This window comes from Erythrolamprus reginae, chromosome 1, assembly GCF_031021105.1.
Source record: "Erythrolamprus reginae isolate rEryReg1 chromosome 1, rEryReg1.hap1, whole genome shotgun sequence".
Lineage (NCBI taxonomy): Eukaryota > Metazoa > Chordata > Lepidosauria > Squamata > Dipsadidae > Erythrolamprus > Erythrolamprus reginae.
Window position 1 is genome coordinate 385092821 of NC_091950.1, and position 17792 is coordinate 385110612.

General features: G+C 41.7%; 1 protein-coding gene across 7 annotated transcripts in view; it reads right to left on the reverse strand.

Annotated features, from left to right (window-relative positions):
- BCL11A (BCL11 transcription factor A) overlaps positions 1-17792 on the reverse strand; it is a 203902-nt gene that overhangs the window by 71006 nt on the left and 115104 nt on the right. The window lies entirely within an intron of this gene.

Here is a 17792-nt window from a genome sequence, read left to right on the forward strand (position 1 = left end):
ACGGTATCATGTAATTATATTTGTGTAACTATATCTAGACTACAAGATTTGGCAACATAGCAGGAATAGATTTTAAAAAGTGGCTGAAAAATAACTTCCAGATCCATAGTGCCCTCACTATGAAAATATTTACTAATCCTAGGTTTAAATTAATTGAAAATACATGAAATGATACATACAAAAAAAAAATCTGTTAATCTCAACCTCAATTTACCAGAGGCACACAGGGGCCATTCTGTGTCACTGATGCATGAATCTAGCACTGGCAGGTGTGTGATACTGTTTGGTCCAACTACCTGGAATCCTTCCCAAGCAAGTTGGAAACTGTATACACAGCTTGAATGAGGGTGATTGCCTGGAAGCAACAGCTATAATTTAAATGTATGCTGAAAACTTTCATTGTAATTCTGTTTCACATGCAGCCATAAAAATAGCCCTCAGTAGTCAACATTTGATACCAGATACGATGGAAATATTTTAAATGAGTGTACATATAGTTTCAAACAACAAGCTAGGTTAGAGATCAAAACAAGGTTATTTAAATGTGTGATAATGTGTTATGTGAACCTAGCCACCAAAGAATAGCCACCATATTAAGCAATGTTTATATGTTTGGACACAATGGAAGCAATTGCTGTATTTTATTAAACAAAACTGATGTTTAGCAAGGGATGAAAGCTTTTTTAGGAACTCTACTAATGTGGGCAGCCTCCTACCCACATCCTCTTATATTTATTGATGACCTAAACCTACCACATATAAACGGCACCCTAAATGAATGTACAACTGAACCCATACACTCAACCCTTTACAATGCTATTACTTGTCAAGGGCTAGATCAACTAGTTACAGGTAATACTAGACTCAAGAACTGTCTTGATCTCATCTTCTGTAACAGTTTACACTTAATTTATGGACTACAAATAAAATAAACCTTTTTCAACAGTGACCATAGCATTATTGACTTTTGTCTCAATATATGTCCTTATAGAAACCACCTTAATGATGGGATAACCATCATTCGCAAACTACTTAAGACCCACCTATATCACCAGGCATGGGGGAATTGAGACATCTCCCCCAGGCTTTTTATAGTTTTATGTATGGAATGCATGTGTTGCATGGTTTTTAAATTAGAGGTTTTTAGATGCTTTTTAAATATTAGATTTGTTTACATTGTCACACTGTTTTATTATTGTTGTGACCTGCCCCAAGTCTTCGGAGAGAGGCAGCATACAAATCTAATAAATTATTATTATTATTATTATTATTATTATTAATTATTATTATAACCAATTACAACTTTTAAAAAGCCAACTATGATATCATAGACGCTAACCTCTCATCTCTTGATTGGTATACACTATTCTCTGGCTGTAATACTACCAAAGACTACTACAATATATTTTTGCTTGAAATCCAAAGAGTCATTAAATTATATGTACCACTAATAATCACCAAAACCAAGAAAAATAAATTACCCATAAAAATAAGGAAGCTCTAATCCCAAAAATGGATCTCTTTGGCAAAAAAATTAAACAGGCTACGTTGCAAATTTTAAAAACCACTACAAAAAATTGTGTCACCAAATATAAGACTGAATGTACTAATTATCACATTGAACAAGAAGAATCCACCTACGTACAAAGTCCACACATGCCTTCTATAACTTTGTAAACAACCAACTCAAAGAATCAAGATCCATCTCACTTCTTAAAGGACCAAATGGTAAAGACTATAATGATGAAATCGTTAAAGCCTCTTTAACACATGCTGATGATATTAAATTATTTAATACCACTGACAATGTGGCTACCCTTCAAAAAGCGAAGTTTGATTATGTAGCAGAATGGTCAAACAACTGGCAACTTCAAATCTCAACCAACAAATGATCTGTCTTACAGACCGGCAAAAAGAATCAGAATACAGAATACAAACGTGGAAGAAATGAACTTGTAGATAACCCCCACTCTGTCAAAGACCTTGGAGTACTAATTTCCAATGACCTAAATGCTAAGCCTACTGTAACAACATTGCCAAAAAAAGCACTAAGAGTTGTTAATTTAATCTTACATAGTTTCTTCTGTGTCAATATTAATCTGCTAACTAGAGTTTACAAAACATTTGTTAGACCAATTCTGGAATATAGCTTACCTGTCTGGAATCCACATTGCATGTCAGACATTAATACAATCAAGAGTCCAGAAATATTTCACAAGAGTCCTTCACTCCTCTGCTTGCAACAAAATACCTTATTCCACCAGATTTGAAATACTGGGATAAAACAATTTACAACTACATCGCCTCCGATCTGATCTAAATGTAGTTCATAAAATCATATACCAAAATGTCCTTCCTGTTAATGACTACTTCACCTTCAACCATAGCAAGACATGAGCATGTAATAGATTCAAACTAAATGTAAACCGCTCTAAACTTGACTGCAGGCCACATGACTTCAGCAAGAGTGATCAATGCCTGGAATGCACTACCTGACTGTGGTTTCTTCCCCAAACCCCAAAAACTTTAATGAGATTGTCTACAGTCGACTTCTCTCCATTTCTAAAAGGTCTGTACGGAGCATGCATAAGTGCATCACTGTGCTTACTATCCCTGTTCTGCGGTCCTATTGTTCTCTTTTATCATTACTTTTTACTTATGTTATGTTTATACAAACTACTACTATCCTATACATGTTTGACAAATAAATAAATAATAAAATATTTGGAATTCTGAGAACAAATGATAGAGACAAGGTAGCTATCCATTTCAGGGAAAATGAACTACTCCTAGGATCCTCTCCACCATCCAGTACAACTACTGTAGGGTTCAAACATATTCTGATATATTAACTGGATGTTATAGAAGGGTGTTTTGTTTTTAAGAACATTGGTTTCCTATTTGTATTTAGATTTAAAAATTCTTTTTAATAAAATCAAATGAGGTAGGGCCCAGGGGCATAAATCCTTAATCTATCATCCCAATAAATGTGAATAATTGACATGTTTTGATAGAAGTTAGCCCTACGAAGTAGATCAGAAGGAAATATCACCAAATAAACTAATTACAGTGATCCCTCAATTATCGCGAGGGTTCCGTTCCAAGACCCCTCGCGATAATCGATTTTTTGCGATATAGTGGTGCGGAAGTAAAAACACCATCTGCGCATGTGTGCCCTGTTTTCCATGGCCGCGCATGCGCAGATGGTGTTTTTACTTCCGCACCTGGGAAGACCCAGGGAAGGTTCCTTCGGCCGCCCAGCAGCTGATCTGCTCGGCAGCGCCGCAGCAGCGAGGAGCCGAAGATCGGGGTTTCCCCTTTGCGTGGGCAGCGGGGAAGACCCAGGGAAGGTTCCTTCCGCCGCCCACGCAAAGGGGAAACCCCGATCTTCGGCTCCTCGCTGCTGCGGCGCTGCCGAGCAGATCAGCTGCTGGGCGGCCGAAGGAACCTTCCCTGGGTCTTCCCAGGTGCGGCCGAAGGAACCTTCCCTGGGTCTTCCCCGCCGCCCACGCAAAGGGGAAACCCCCGATCTTCGGCTCCTCGCTGCTGCCCGCCCGCCGCTCGCCCGCCGCCCGCCGCTCGAGAGCAAGAGGGGGAGAGATAGAGAAAGAGAGAGAAGGAAAGAAAGAGATGAGAGAGGGAGGAAGAGAGTGTGAGAGAGGAAGAAGCAAGATAGAGAAAGAAAGATGAGAAAGGAAGAGAGTGACGTCATCGGGTGGGAAAATATTTTTAATTAATATTTTTTGAAAAATCGCGATATAGCGTTTCACGAAGATCAAGATCGCGAAAATCGAGGGATCACTGTATACTTTATTGTAAAGCTATATTAAAAGAATCTTGCAAAGTAAAATTCTCACATTTCCTTTATAGCCCAAGCTAATCTGGCATTTTTATTAACTGGTTGTGTCTTTCCTAGGGTTATTATTAAATTTATATGCTGCCTGAGTCCAATTTTGGACAGTTTACAATTTGGTAAATATATTTAAAACAAAAAACAGAAAAACAAAGAACTTTGGTGGCAAAAAAAACCATATCCAAAGGGGAACAAAAAGGAAGGCGGGGAACAAGACACCCTTTTCCAAAGGCCTGAGCAAAGATCCAGGTCTTTAGATCTTTATAAAATACCAGTAGGGTGTTAGGAAGGAGGGGAGGGAGGGAGGGAGGGGGAGGGGGGAGGGAGGGAGGGAGGGAGGGAGGGAGGGAGGGAGGGAGGGAGGAAGGAAGGAAGGAAGGAAGGAAGGAAGGAAGGAAGGAAGGAAGGAAGGAATAGTCAATATATACACTCTTGCGTGAGTGATGCCTTTATTAAAATGAATCAAATAATCCAAAAATTATTCTAGATTTTTCTTCCTACTCAGAAAAGAGATTATATTACATATTCTAAAATATACATGTGTATTATAGAAGTACAGCAATTTCATTACTTAGATACAGTGATCCCTCGATTTTCGCGATCTCGTTCTTCGCGAAACGCTATATCGCGATTTTTCCCACCCGATGACATCACTCTCTTCCTTCCTTTCTCATCTTTCTTTCTCTCTCTCTTTCTCTCTCTTGCTTCTTCCTCTCTCACACTCTCTTCCTCCCTCTCTCATCTCTTTCTTTCCTTCTCTCTCTTTCTCTATCTCTCCCCCTCTTGCTGGCGGGCGGCGGGCGGGCGGCGGGTGGGCGGGCGAGCGGGGGCATCAGCGAGGAAGACCCAGGGAAGGTTCCTTCGGCCGCCCAGCAGCTGATCTGCTCGGCAGCGCAGCGAGGAGCCGAATCTGGGTTTCCCCTTTGCGTGGGCGGCGGGGAAACCCCGATCTTCGTCTGCTCGCTGCTGCTGCGCTGCCGAGCAGATCAGGTGCTGGGCGGCCGCAGCAGCAGCGAGCAGACGAAGATCGGGGTTTCCCCGCCGCCCACGCAAAGGGGAAACCCCGATTCGGCTCCTCGCTGCGCTGCCGAGCAGATCAGCTGCTGGGCGGCCAAAGGAACCTTCCCTGGGTCTTCCCCGCCGCCTACGCAAACTCCACCATCTGCGCATGCGCGGCCATGAAAAAAGGGCGCGCATGCGCAGATGGTGTTTTTACTTCCGCAACCCTACATCGCGAAATATCGATTATTGCGAGGGGTCTTGGAACGGAACCCTCACGATAATCGAGGGATCACTGTACTTACTTTAGCTTTTCTCTGACACAAGGATTGCTTACTATAGAAAAAAAGAGTGTTAACTTTTCCCAGTTCTATTTTTAACAATTGTGTCATAGGAATCTGTGTAACAAGGGCCAAGATCATGATGCAAACTGAGACTTACCAAGCCTGGCATTTGGATTCAATACAAAAACGCATGGAAGAAAAGTCAAAATTTCAATGACATTGCTACTGTATATGTCATTAGAAAATCAATTTAAGCTTTTCATTATAACATGTTGTGCTACAGAAATTAAATATCCCTGCATAGCCATCAATTATTGTTGTTGTTGTTGTTGTTGTTGTTGTTGTTGTTGTTATTATTATTATTTATTAGATTTGTATGCCACCCCTTTCTGGAGATTCAGAGCAGCTCACAACAATAAAACAGTACAAATCCAATAGTAACAGCAGTTTAAAATCCTTAATATTAAAAAGATGTAGACCTGGGGACTTAACTATCATTTCATTCAGTGCAAATAATCATGTAGAAATTTATCATTGATCAATGTCCTACTGATTCTTATTGTCATAACTACTTGAAATGAACCTGCCCTAGAAACAAACCCTTGTCCATGTGTACCCTTGAAATCCTTACACCAGTTTGGATTCACACTTACATTAGGTATGAGCTGGCTGTTGAACATAGAACTTTTCAAGATTGGGGCCTTTTCATTTTCGGTCAGAATGGGAACTAAAAAGGAACAGCTTGCCACAGAGGCAGAATAAAGAAAATTGCATTTAAACTGTCTGGTGGTAAGCAAACAACTGTGAAGGCTACTAGTACTGGCCTGAGGTTGTAGTGGTAGCTACAGCATATTGTTGCGGCCTCAAGGTACATCTTATAATGGAAGTCTCCTGTGTGAAGTCTGTTTACTCAGGCTTTTTGCCAGAACCAGCATCTAAACATATGGGCCTTGTCTACCCTTGGAATTTACCCAGCTTTTCAGCCATTGTTGCTGACAAACAGGGAAACCACATTTGGAATGGTAGCAGAATTTCCCAGCAGGCCTGAAAAATAATAGCTTGGTGTCATGCTTGCCCCACTTTGGAGTCCTTATTATACCCTTGATGATCTGCTGCAGATTATTCTTTAAGATCAGGAGGGAGAAGGGAAGAAAGAGCCTGTTGTGAACCAAGAATTCCTTCCAATCATAAAAAGGCAAAATATCTTATTTCTCACAGGGTAAAATGCAGTGTAACCAATAATGGTTTCCTCAAAGTATAAGGACTTTATAGATCACAAATGGACAAAAGTATACAAATCCAGTTTATCCAAAGAGCTGTATATCGGTCTTTCTAAATGTCACTAGTCACTAAACAACTAAAAAGGAAAGAGGGAAAAAGAAACAGAAATGATAATATGAGGAAAATATGGGGGGGAATCATATATAAAAACAGGGGCCTCATCTGCTAAAAAGGAGGAGAGCCCTTAGTTTAAATGCTAGATGTAATGCTAATTATGCATGGGAAATACCATCTTTTTCAGAGTATAAGATGCACTCTAGTTTGGGGGGAGGAAAATGGAGGGTGGGGGTGCGGATATTCATCTGGCTAGAGCAGTGGTTCTCAACCTTTCTAATGCCACGACCCCTTAATATAGTTCCTCATGTGTGGTGACCCCCAACCATAAGTCTAGCGCCAATTCTCCCAACAGAGCTTTAAGCTGATTCGCAGGAAAGTCAGAGGGACCCCCCCCCCACTGTAAACGCCTGATTGGTTGAATTGTAAAAAGATGCTCCAATGCGCCAGAATAAAAGCTTTAGTTCCTAACACCATGGGAATTTTTTTCCCCATGGTCTTAGGCGACCCCTGTGAAACGGTCATTCGACCCCCAAAGGGGTCCCAACCCCCAGGTTGAGAACCACTGGGCTAGGGCTTAGCCTGGTCAGCTTCGGCACATTAGTTCATTTGCTGGCTTTGAGATTGGGGGTGGTGGGGGGTAAGCTTCAGCACATTCGTTTGCTTACTGGTTTTGAGGTTTGTTAATGGTGGGAGCTATGCTTCTAAAGCACAGCTGATTGTCGGAGGAAGCAACAATTAGAACAGTAGGCAAAGCACGTAAGACTTGTTTGAGCTGAAAAACAGCTTCAAAAGCACAGCTGATCCTTGGGTGACTAAAGTGTGACTAAAGCAGGCAAAGCATGGAAGAGGTAAGAGAAGGCAGCAGCTGTTCCAGGTAGCCATTTTGAGCACCGCATGAACGTTTGGAGACTGAAAATACAACGTGTGGACCCCAAAAACAAGCCATTGTGAGTGACAATTTCTGCAAACAGGAAGACAACATATGGAAGTCGAAGGGTAGGAGCCGGTGAGTGGGCGGGGCTACATTCACAGTATAAGACATACCCAATTTTTCAGCGTCTTTTAGGAGGGAAAAATGTGTCTTATACTCCGAAAAATATGGTACTTTCACCTGAAAAACTAAAGCTACTCCAGCCAGTCTATCTCCAAATGGCAAAAAGATCATTGTGTGATTTGCAGTTTCTGACTCGCAAATGTTAAAAACAATTAATATTATATATAAAAACAAAACAAAAAATTATATCCAAAAATTAAGTTGTTTGGACTGGGACTGACAAGTACTGTAATGGGTTTATATTTGAAAAGCCTGAAATCTATTCTTGAATAAGTATTTTAGAACATTTATGATAAGGTGGTGTAGGAAGTAGAAAACGAGAAAGACTGTGAGACAATGTGGAAAAAAGATCAAGAAATGGGATAATGAAAACATACGAAGTATTGTAAATAGATATGTAAATAACAACGTATGAGATTTGGGTATAGATCTGTGTAAAAATGATATGATGTTTAAAAACAAAAAACAATTTAAAAAACTTTGGAAAATAAGAAAGTTAACCAAATAACCTATTCTTTAGAAAAACATTAATGAATGTATATACTGTAATCTAAATAAAGGAGCCTTAAAAATAAACCCACAAAAGTTAACTAATGTTGATTTTTTTTACTACCTTGCTAAGTGAGGCATAGCCTATTGCTTAAATACTTAGTGAAGAAAGAGGGAACCCTCTTTTTTCTGCAATTATGATGGAACTGCAGGGTATTAATAGGTCAATAAAAACAATAAATCAGAATAGATCTGGAAGGAACAATTGCTTTCTACATAACAAGATGGCAAAGATGGAAAATATTAAAATATGGATTTCCCTTTATAAAAAATCACCATGACTGTCAAGTAGTGGAGGAGACAGAGAATTCCTCTCCTTTCCTACCAACCCACTCATACTTTCATGGAATTCATGATTCCTCTAACTACCAACCAGATTATTAAATATAATGCTGGCATTAACATACTTAGGTCTCAAAAAACAATTAAAAATATTATTGACATGTCAGAAATTGGATGGCTGTATCTGCAACCTGACAGAAACCTGACATTTAACAGAAAGCTGTCTAGAATTGTTACCATTTTATCTCAAAAGCAAATAGCACTGAACAGAAAAAAGGAAACTAAATGTTCAAGGAGTTGAAACAAATCCATTTTAATGTATTTTGGAATATTTTAGTTTGGGAAAAAGGATGAGCAAAACACAATATGTGTCTGTCTATATTACATCTATTTGTATCTCAGGAGAAGGGCAACATAGAAGGGAATCTCAGGAGAAGGGTGGCATAGAAATCAGGTAGGTAGGTAGGTAGGTAGGTAGGTAGGTAGGTAGGTAGATAGATAGATAGATAGATAGATAGATAGATAGATAGATAGATAGATAGATAGATAGATAGATAGATAGATAGATAGATAGATAGATAAGCATATACGTGATGGCAAACCTATGACATACGTCACCTCAACTCTGCTCCATCATACATGCAGACACACTGTCCAGCTAGTTTCTGGGCCTCTGCCGCACATGCATGGGGGGGGCACATGCTGGAGACACATGCACACTGTGCATGGAGGTAATGCATGCATGCACAAAGTCATGAGTGCCTGCAGGGGTTACGCAGGGGTCACATGTGAAGGCAGGGCGCACATGCTTAGAAGGCAGTGCATGCAGGGGAGGGTCACACATGCATTTCATTATGAATGCGCACATGCGTGCACATGACAACAAAAAGTTTAGCCATCACTGCTTTCTGGGGTGAAGAATAAAAATGGGGAGAGGTTTTATTACTTCTAAAACCAGATTCTAGTTTAAGTTCTATGAAGCAAGCAGTATCAGAAAGTATTAAATGATAAAGATAAAATAAAAGTATTTTAGTGATACTTGAAAATACATAAGATCTTGCCATAATAGATCTTATGGCAAGAGAAAGTTTTTTGTTTCTCCTACAGATTTTTTAAAATTTATTTTTCAAATTTAGAAACTGCCCATTTCAATCATAGAGATGTTAAAAACATAAAATGTTAAAAACATAAAGATTGAATATAAAATGACATAGATATCATTCATATCAATATTAACATGAAATCGTGAAAAAGGTACATACGTTGACTTTTGGTTTGTACTATGAAAGTAACTGGTGCTTTTCAGCAAATCAAATTCAGTACACATGGCTCCTGCTGCTGCTGAACTCCAAGGTACATTCATATCTTAATGATCACTTCACTAACAACGATGTGAGTGGGAGGAAAGGGGGCAAAACCTTGCATTCAATGAAAAACTAAAGAACTCTCCAGCTCTTTCTCGTTTATCCTCGTTTATTCTCCTTTATCCTAAAAGGACCCATTGTTGGAATGCCTAAACCCTTTTACTGCAGACCCAAGATATATTGTTTCCTTTATCTCTAGTATTTTATTAGAGGATTGTTTATGTTGAGGATTAGGTCAATATATAAGAACAGCCCAATTCATTCCGAAACACTCAAGCAAAAAGGAAAATGTGTTTGTGTGTGTGTATGTGTGGGTGTGCTTGCGCGCATACACACAAGCACATATACTATGCTTGCGAGTATGTACTTGTGTGTGCTTATCTCTCCCATAACCAGGTAGGGGGGAAAGTCTGAAGGGAAAGAAAGAAGGAGAGGAAGAATTTATCCCAAAGAGATCAGTGTTAATCTACATGCTTTAATTCTTCTCTTTAAGCTAGATTTCAATGACTTGGTCATCTTTCTAGCCCAGACCAGATTTGAGAAGAAAAGACTTGAATATTTAATTGTAAACTCCTTGGAATAGACCTTTTAGTTTTCACTTTGTAAACTAAAATCTTGAAAGGGGAAAATAATAATTAGAACATGGTAGTTGTAATGCTGATGACAGGGACACGATTATACCATTACTAGTGGTAAAGACTATTCACTAATTATAAAATCTTGACAGGTATGATTTTGCAGTGCTTTCCTATGCTTCCCACAGTTCCCCTTTACGATCAGCACAAAAGGTATAAAGTCAGCATGAATTTATCATTAGAACCCATCTGCTCTACAAGAAAGAGAAAAATAAGAAGTGGACAATCATCATTTATTAATCTTTTATTTTAATAATGTTTTTCCCTTTTGACCTTAAGCTGCTTTGGCAACTTTGTCACTGAAAAGCCAACAGAATATGCTTTAAATAAATGCAGTTCTTTCCAACCTTGCATCTCCATACAAAAACTTCTTTATATATAGTAAATTTATAGAATTACCTCCTCAAGACACAGTGATTGTCCTAAATTGAGATAGCTTTAGAGGGGACTACTTTATACTCGTCCAATAAAACTAAATGGACTATCAGGTTCACAGCACATGCTACAAAGGGTAGACAATTGAGATTTTAAAATAAATAAATTAAATGGTTGTGTAAAACTGAGAATAAAAACGCTTTAAAAATACCCAGCTGAAATGGGGGGGGGGGGAATCAGAAGTTGCATTATCAGCTTTTTCCATGCATTTTTCCTATAATGCAAATCTTGTCTACTAACTATGATCTCCAGGAAACAAAAAAAGAGTGCATAGATGCAATTTAGGAGACAGATCAAGCCTTTCTAGCCATGATTGTGATCTTCTCAGTGACACATGTGCCCAAGAGAAGGCTGCATTAATCAATCTTTATCCTGATCCACCAAAGCCCTAATTTGTGTGAGGCACTTGCACTTAATAATAATAATAATAATAATAATTTATTAGATTTGTATGCCGCCCCTCTCCGAAGACTCGGAGTGGCTCACAACAAACGATAAAAAACAACATTATACAGGCACAAATCTAATATTAAAATCATAGAATGGATAACAAATGAAAATGAAAAACAAAGACCTCATTCCCTGGAGGACTAAGCAGAGAACATTGTTTTCCCTCCTGGTATTTCTTCTCATAACAACCTGTGAAGTAGGCTAGATTGACAGAGAAAAGGATTGACTAAGGGCAACCCATGCATTCATAATTGACCTTGGACAAAAAGAAAATCTGAATAATATAACAGCATAAATTCTAAAATTAAACATACTAGTACTATACAGCATTGTAAAATTTATTTTTATTTTTGCTAATCAAGGAAGTAAAAGGGGCCTGGATGGGTGTCAACAGACTCAAACTCAACCCGGATAAGACGGAGTGGCTGTGGGTTTTGCCTCCCAAGGAAAATTCCATCTGTCCTTCCATTACCCTGGGGGGGGAATTATTGACCCCCTCGGAGAGGGTCCGCAACTTGGGCGTCCTCCTCGATCCACAGCTCACATTAGAGAACCATCTTTCAGCTGTGGCGAGGGGGGCGTTTGCCCAGGTTCGCCTGGTGCACCAGTTGCAACCCTATCTGAACCGGGACTCACTGCTCACAGTCACTCATGCCCTCATCACCTCGAGGTTCGACTACTGTAATGCTCTCTACATGGGGCTACCTTTGAAAAGTGTTCGGAAACTTCAGATTGTGCAGAATGCAGCTGCGAGAGCAGTCATGGGCCTACCTAGGTATGCCCATGTTTCACCAACACTCCGCAGTCTGCATTGGTTGCCGATCAACTTCCGGTCACAATTCAAAGTGTTGGTTATGACCTTTAAAGCCCTTCATGGCACTGGACCAGAATATCTCCGAGACCGCCTGCTGCCGCACGAATCCCAGCGACTGATTAGGTCCCACAGAGTGGGCCTTCTCCGGGTCCTGTCAACTAAACAATGTCGGTTGGCGGGCCCCAGGGGAAGAGCCTTCTCTGTGGCGGCCCTGGCCCTCTGGAACCAACTCCCCCCGGAGATTAGAATTGCCCCTACTCTCCTTGCCTTTCGTAAGCTCCTTAAGACCCACCTGTGTCATCAGGCATGGGGGAACTGAGACATCTCCCCCGGGCATATACAATTTATGAATGGTATGTGTGTATGTATGTGTGTTTAGAAATTGGGTTTTTTAAATGTTTTTAGTAGAAATTTAGATTTGTTGTAAATTGTTTTTTCACTTTGTTGTGAGCCGCCCCGAGTCTGCGGAGAGGGGCGGCATACAAATCTAAATAAACATAAACATAAACATAAACAAAATACAGTGGAACCCCGACATAAGAGCTGCTCTACTTAAGAGCAACTCGAGATAAGAGCTGGGAGGGGAGAGATATTTTTGTTCTACTTACAAGCCCAAATTCGAGATACAAGCGCCAAGGAGCTGTCTCCTGAAGCCAAACGCTAACTTCCGCGTTCGGCTTCAGGAGACAGCTGCAAAGCGGCGCGCGTGTTTTAAAAGGTTGCAGCCGGCCTGGGGGGCTCGGGGGGGGTGCTTGCAGCTTTCTTTCTTGCTCTTTTTCTTTCTCTCTTTTACCTTCCCTTCTATTTCTTCTTTTCTTTCTCCTTCCCACCTTCTTCCCTCCCTCCCTCCCTTCACTCATTCCTCTCTTACTCTCCCCTTTCATAAGTTTCCTTGCTTCCTTCCTCTGTTCCTGTCCCTTCCCCCTTTCTTTCTTTCTTTCTTGCTTTCTTTCTTGCTTTCTTTCTTGCTCTTTTTCTTTCTCTCTTTTACCTTCCCTTCCTCTATTTCTTCTTTTCTTTCTCCTTCCCACCTTCTTCCCTCCCTCCCTTCACTCATTCCTCTCTTACTCTCCCCTTTCATAAGTTTCCTTGCTTCCTTCCTCTGTTCCTGTCCCTTCCCCCTTTCTTTCTTTCTTGCTTTCTTTCTTTCTCTCTTTTACCTTCCATTCCTCTATTTCTTCTTTTCTTTCTCCTTCCCACCTTCTTCCCTCCCTCCCTCCCTTCACTCATTCCTCTCTTACTCTCCCCTTTCATAAGTTTCCTTGCTTCCTTCCTCTGTTCCTGTCCCTTCCCCCTTTCTTTCTTTCTTTCTTGCTTGCTTGCTTGCTTGCTTGCTTGCTCTTCTTCTTTCTCTCTTTTACCTTCCCTTCCTCTATTTCTTCTTTTCTTTCTCCTTCCCACCTTCTTCCCTCCCTCCCTCCCTCCCTTCACTCATTCCTCTCTTACTCTCCCCTTTCATAAGTTTCCTTGCTTCCTTCCTCTGTTCCTGTCCCTTCCCTCTTTCCTTCCTTCCTTCCTTCCCACCCTCCGTCCATTCATTCACCCATTCCTCTCTTGATCGCTTAAAGCCGGGCCCTGGTGCAAAAAGGGTTGGGGACCTCTGTCCTACAGGATTGGGTGGCAGAGAAGTTGAACATATGTAAATTTAAAAGTTTAAGAAAGTTTACAAGTTAAGTGAAAGAAACTTCATTATTCATTTATATGTACATGTACATTTCTTCATTAAAAACATGTCTTTCTGCATAATTTAGACTAACTTTGTGAGTTTTTTGAGGGCTGGAACCAATTAAAATTATTTACATTAATTCCTATGGGGAAAAGTCATTCGAGATAAGAGCTGCTCGACTTAAGAGCCCAGGTCCGGAACGAATTAAACTCGTATCTCGAGGTACCACTGTATGTTATATGGCAGTGATGGTGATGTGGTAACCAAGTGCCGGTGCGCGTGTTAATCTGGGCCGCAACCCAGAAGAGGAACTGCCCAGGGAGCATGTGCATACCGGAAAATGGATTTCTAGTTTCTGGCACATTTTTGTGCACTGGCCAGCTAGTCTTCTAGTTACTAGCGCACATGCACAAGTGACGATCAGCTGGCCAGCCCATACGCTCACACCAGAAAATGGAAGACCAGCTTTGTGCTGCATGCATAAAGGTCAGCTGATCATCACATGTGCACCAGAAACCCGGAAGAGGAACGGGCAACACTGCGCGTGCCAGGCAACATGGCTCCGCGTGCCACTTCGGACACATATGCCATAGGTTCATAATCACGGTTATATGGGATCTAAATTCCTTACCATATATATCCTACATTCTATTTAAAATTTCACAAATCTCTTAAGGGCCTGTACTTTGCACAATAGCTGTGTATTTTTAACTCAGAATTAGAATGCTTCACACATTGATAAATTCAACTATACAGTATGTTTTATTTGCTAATAAAATCCAACTTGGGGAATTACTCAAGTACAAAGTCTAAAAGAGTTGACGTCAGCTAGACAAATATTTCACTTATACTAATACATGTGAAACTGTTCTGCCAGCTCACACACACTATTCTTCTGCTAATATTTCAACCAACACAGCATTCAGTGGCTGTTTGTCAACTTTTAGACTGTATTCTGAGTATACAAACAGCTTCCCTGGTGAGCTGTGGACACATTTTGGGGGATCAAATAGTTATTTGATGTTGTGTCCAGGCCACACAAAAAAATAGCTTTTGCATTGAGAGCTAAGACCCCTCAACATTTCTCTTTTGCAAAAAAAAATAGAAGTGAATACACATTTGTTTCCTAAGTAGTAGACAAGACATACTTATGGAATCATTTTTGACAAGGATTTCCCAGTGTTCTATAAAACACCAAATGTTAAATCTGATCTTCCCTGGCATTGAGTTTAAACTACATAGTCAAAAACATCCAGCAATGGAGAAAGTGCAATCTCAAACCAACCCAGATTTAGCAGTTAATATCATTTGCAACTTTCTTCAACTGTTTTACCGATTCTGGTTTATCACCTGAGTGTAAAACTTTCTCAAAATATCTTAAAACAAAGTTGGTTCTGACGACAATGTGAAAAATAAACTTCAATATGTAAAGAAATGTAAACCGGAGCCAAGGAAGAAATTGAAATTTACTGTAAATAACTGAACCCTCTAAATGGTGGAGGGGTTATTAGTGTTGGGCACTTTTTCTTTAAGTTTTTTTGTTTGTTCATTGTGAAAAATTTAATAAAAAAACTTATTAAAAAAAAAGTTGGTTCTTTTTCCTGGATTTTGCCAAGTGTACATCTAGTTGAACCAGCTAGTAGGATGCTTTGAAACATACCTTCTGAGAACTTATTTCTAAGGCACCAGAAATTTCTATACTGAAATTTATCTGTTTACATAAAAGAAACAAACCTATTCATCTTAGTTCAGAATACCAACAAATCTCAATGTGTCCTATTCTTTCTTTGCCTGCAGTTTTCTTGCCAAGACTTCAAAAATGGCTTGCCACTGCCTGCTTCCTAAGGTTGAGAGAGAATGATGGGGTCAAGGCAGTGGTGGGCAGCTGCCAGAATGGCTAATTGTGCGCAGCTCCGTGGCTCTGGAGCACAAGTGCAGGATCAAGCGCGGGCACGTTTCGGTGAGGTTTTTTGCTTCCCCCACATGCGAGGGGCATTTTGCTATCTACACATGTGCAGGGAGCAAAATTGCACTCAATCTCGCACAGAGCTGCGCACAATTAGCCGTTCTGGCAGCAGCCCACCACTGGGTCAAGGCCAACAGCTGGCTTCATGCCTAAGGCTGTACTAGAACTCACTCTCTCCTGGTTCCTAGTCTGATCCCTTAACTGGCTCTTCCATACAGAAATGAAGCAGTACAGTGATCCCCCGGTTATTGCGTCCCCGACCATTGCGAACAGGCTAATTTGCGATTTTTCAACCCAGAAGTCAAAACACCATCTGCGCACGCGTGCCCTTTTTTCTATGGGCACGCATGCGTAGATGGCGCCGGGCAAATCAGCTGCTGGGCGGCTTCCCTGGGTCTTCTCCTGACTCCTAAAGTGGGGAAGTTCGCCAGGAGTCAGCGGAGAAACGGCGCGCCTGTTTTAAAAGATTGGAGCCGGCCTGGGGGGGCTTTCCAGCAACCCACGAGCCCCCAACCCGGGCTCGTGGGTTGCTGGAAAGCCCCCCCAGGCCGGCTCCGATCTTTTAAAACAGGCGCGCCGTTTCTCCGCTGACTCCTAAAGCGGGGAAGTTCGCCAGGAGTCAGCGGAGAAACGGCGCGCCTGTTTTAAAACAATCGGAGCCGGCCTGGGGGATCGGAGCCGGCCTGGGGGGGCTTTCCAGCAACCCACGAGCCCGGGTTGGGGGCTCGTGGGTTGCTGGAAAGCCCCCCCAGGCCGGCTCCGATCTTTTAAAACAGGCGCGCCGCTTCTCCGCTGACTCCTAAAGCGGGGAAGTTCGCCAGGAGTCAGCGGAGAAGCGGCGCGCCTGTTTTAAAATGATCGGAGCCGGCCTGGGGGATCGGAGCCGGCCTGGGGGGATCGGAGCCGGCCTGGGGGGATCGGAGCCGGCCTGGGGGGGCTTTCCCTTTCAGGGCGGGCGAGCGGCGGGCGCGGCAGCAGCGAGGAGTTTGCGTGGGCGGCGGGGAAACCCCAATCTTCAGCTCCTCACTGCTGGGAAGTAAAAACACCATCTGCGCATGCGCAGATGGTGTTTTTACTTCCGCAGCGCTACTTCGCGAAAACCCGCTCGTTGCGGGGGGTCCTGGAACGGAACCCTCGCAATGATCGGGGGATCACTGTAAAAGACAAATCAGCTAATAACAGTGGAAGTCACATTTTAACGGATCTAAGTAACTTAGGGCTCTAAAGTACCAGAACCTGTAACATATTGACACAAAACCATACACAATTGAGAAATGCAGGTTCCTGATGAAAGTACAAGTGTCCTAGTCTTAGCTAAGTAAAACAAAAAATCCTAAAAACTGGGCAAACAATTAAGTGCCTGCTCGCCACTGCCCACCGCCATTTCCCCCCCACCGCCCACTTGCCACCGGTCACCTCGTTCGCCTCTCGTTCTTGGGGTGAATGGCGGCAGCACAGTCGGTGGGGAGAGCCAGCGCGAGAGGCGAGCAAGGGGGAAACAGCGGGGAAAGGCAGCGCTCATGGCGGGGCGGGGCAGGCAAAGGTCTGGGGAAGCGCCGGTGGTGCATGCACCCGTGTGCATGCCCGGCATCGCCACCGGTGCTAGCCTATGCGCTACATGGTCACCACTGGAACCATGTTCCCTACCGTTGAGGCTGGGGCCCACCACTGCATCCATCCATCCATCCATCTAATTAATATTAAAAGAAAACAAACTCTCAAACACAACACCCTGAAACCCAAGAATAACCAATTAACTATTAAACCCCTATAGTAGCACTGTTCAACTTCACTATGAACCCAATGCCTGGGGGAACAGCCAGGTCTTCAATGCTTTGTGAGAGATTCAGAGGATTGGAGCCATTAAAATCTTGGAATCTAGAAATAAGAAGAAATGGCATCCCGCATTCTGATTTTTTTTAAAAAAAAATTAAAAGTATTTCTATCTTGCCAATATAAGTAGAATTCTAAACATTATTTCACAATGTATTGTATTTATAAAAACAGAAGGTAAGCATGTACAGTACCACTCAAATTCATTTTCATCCAAGTTTAGATGTTCAATTAATATAATTAAACTATCACCAGATTACATTATCTTAT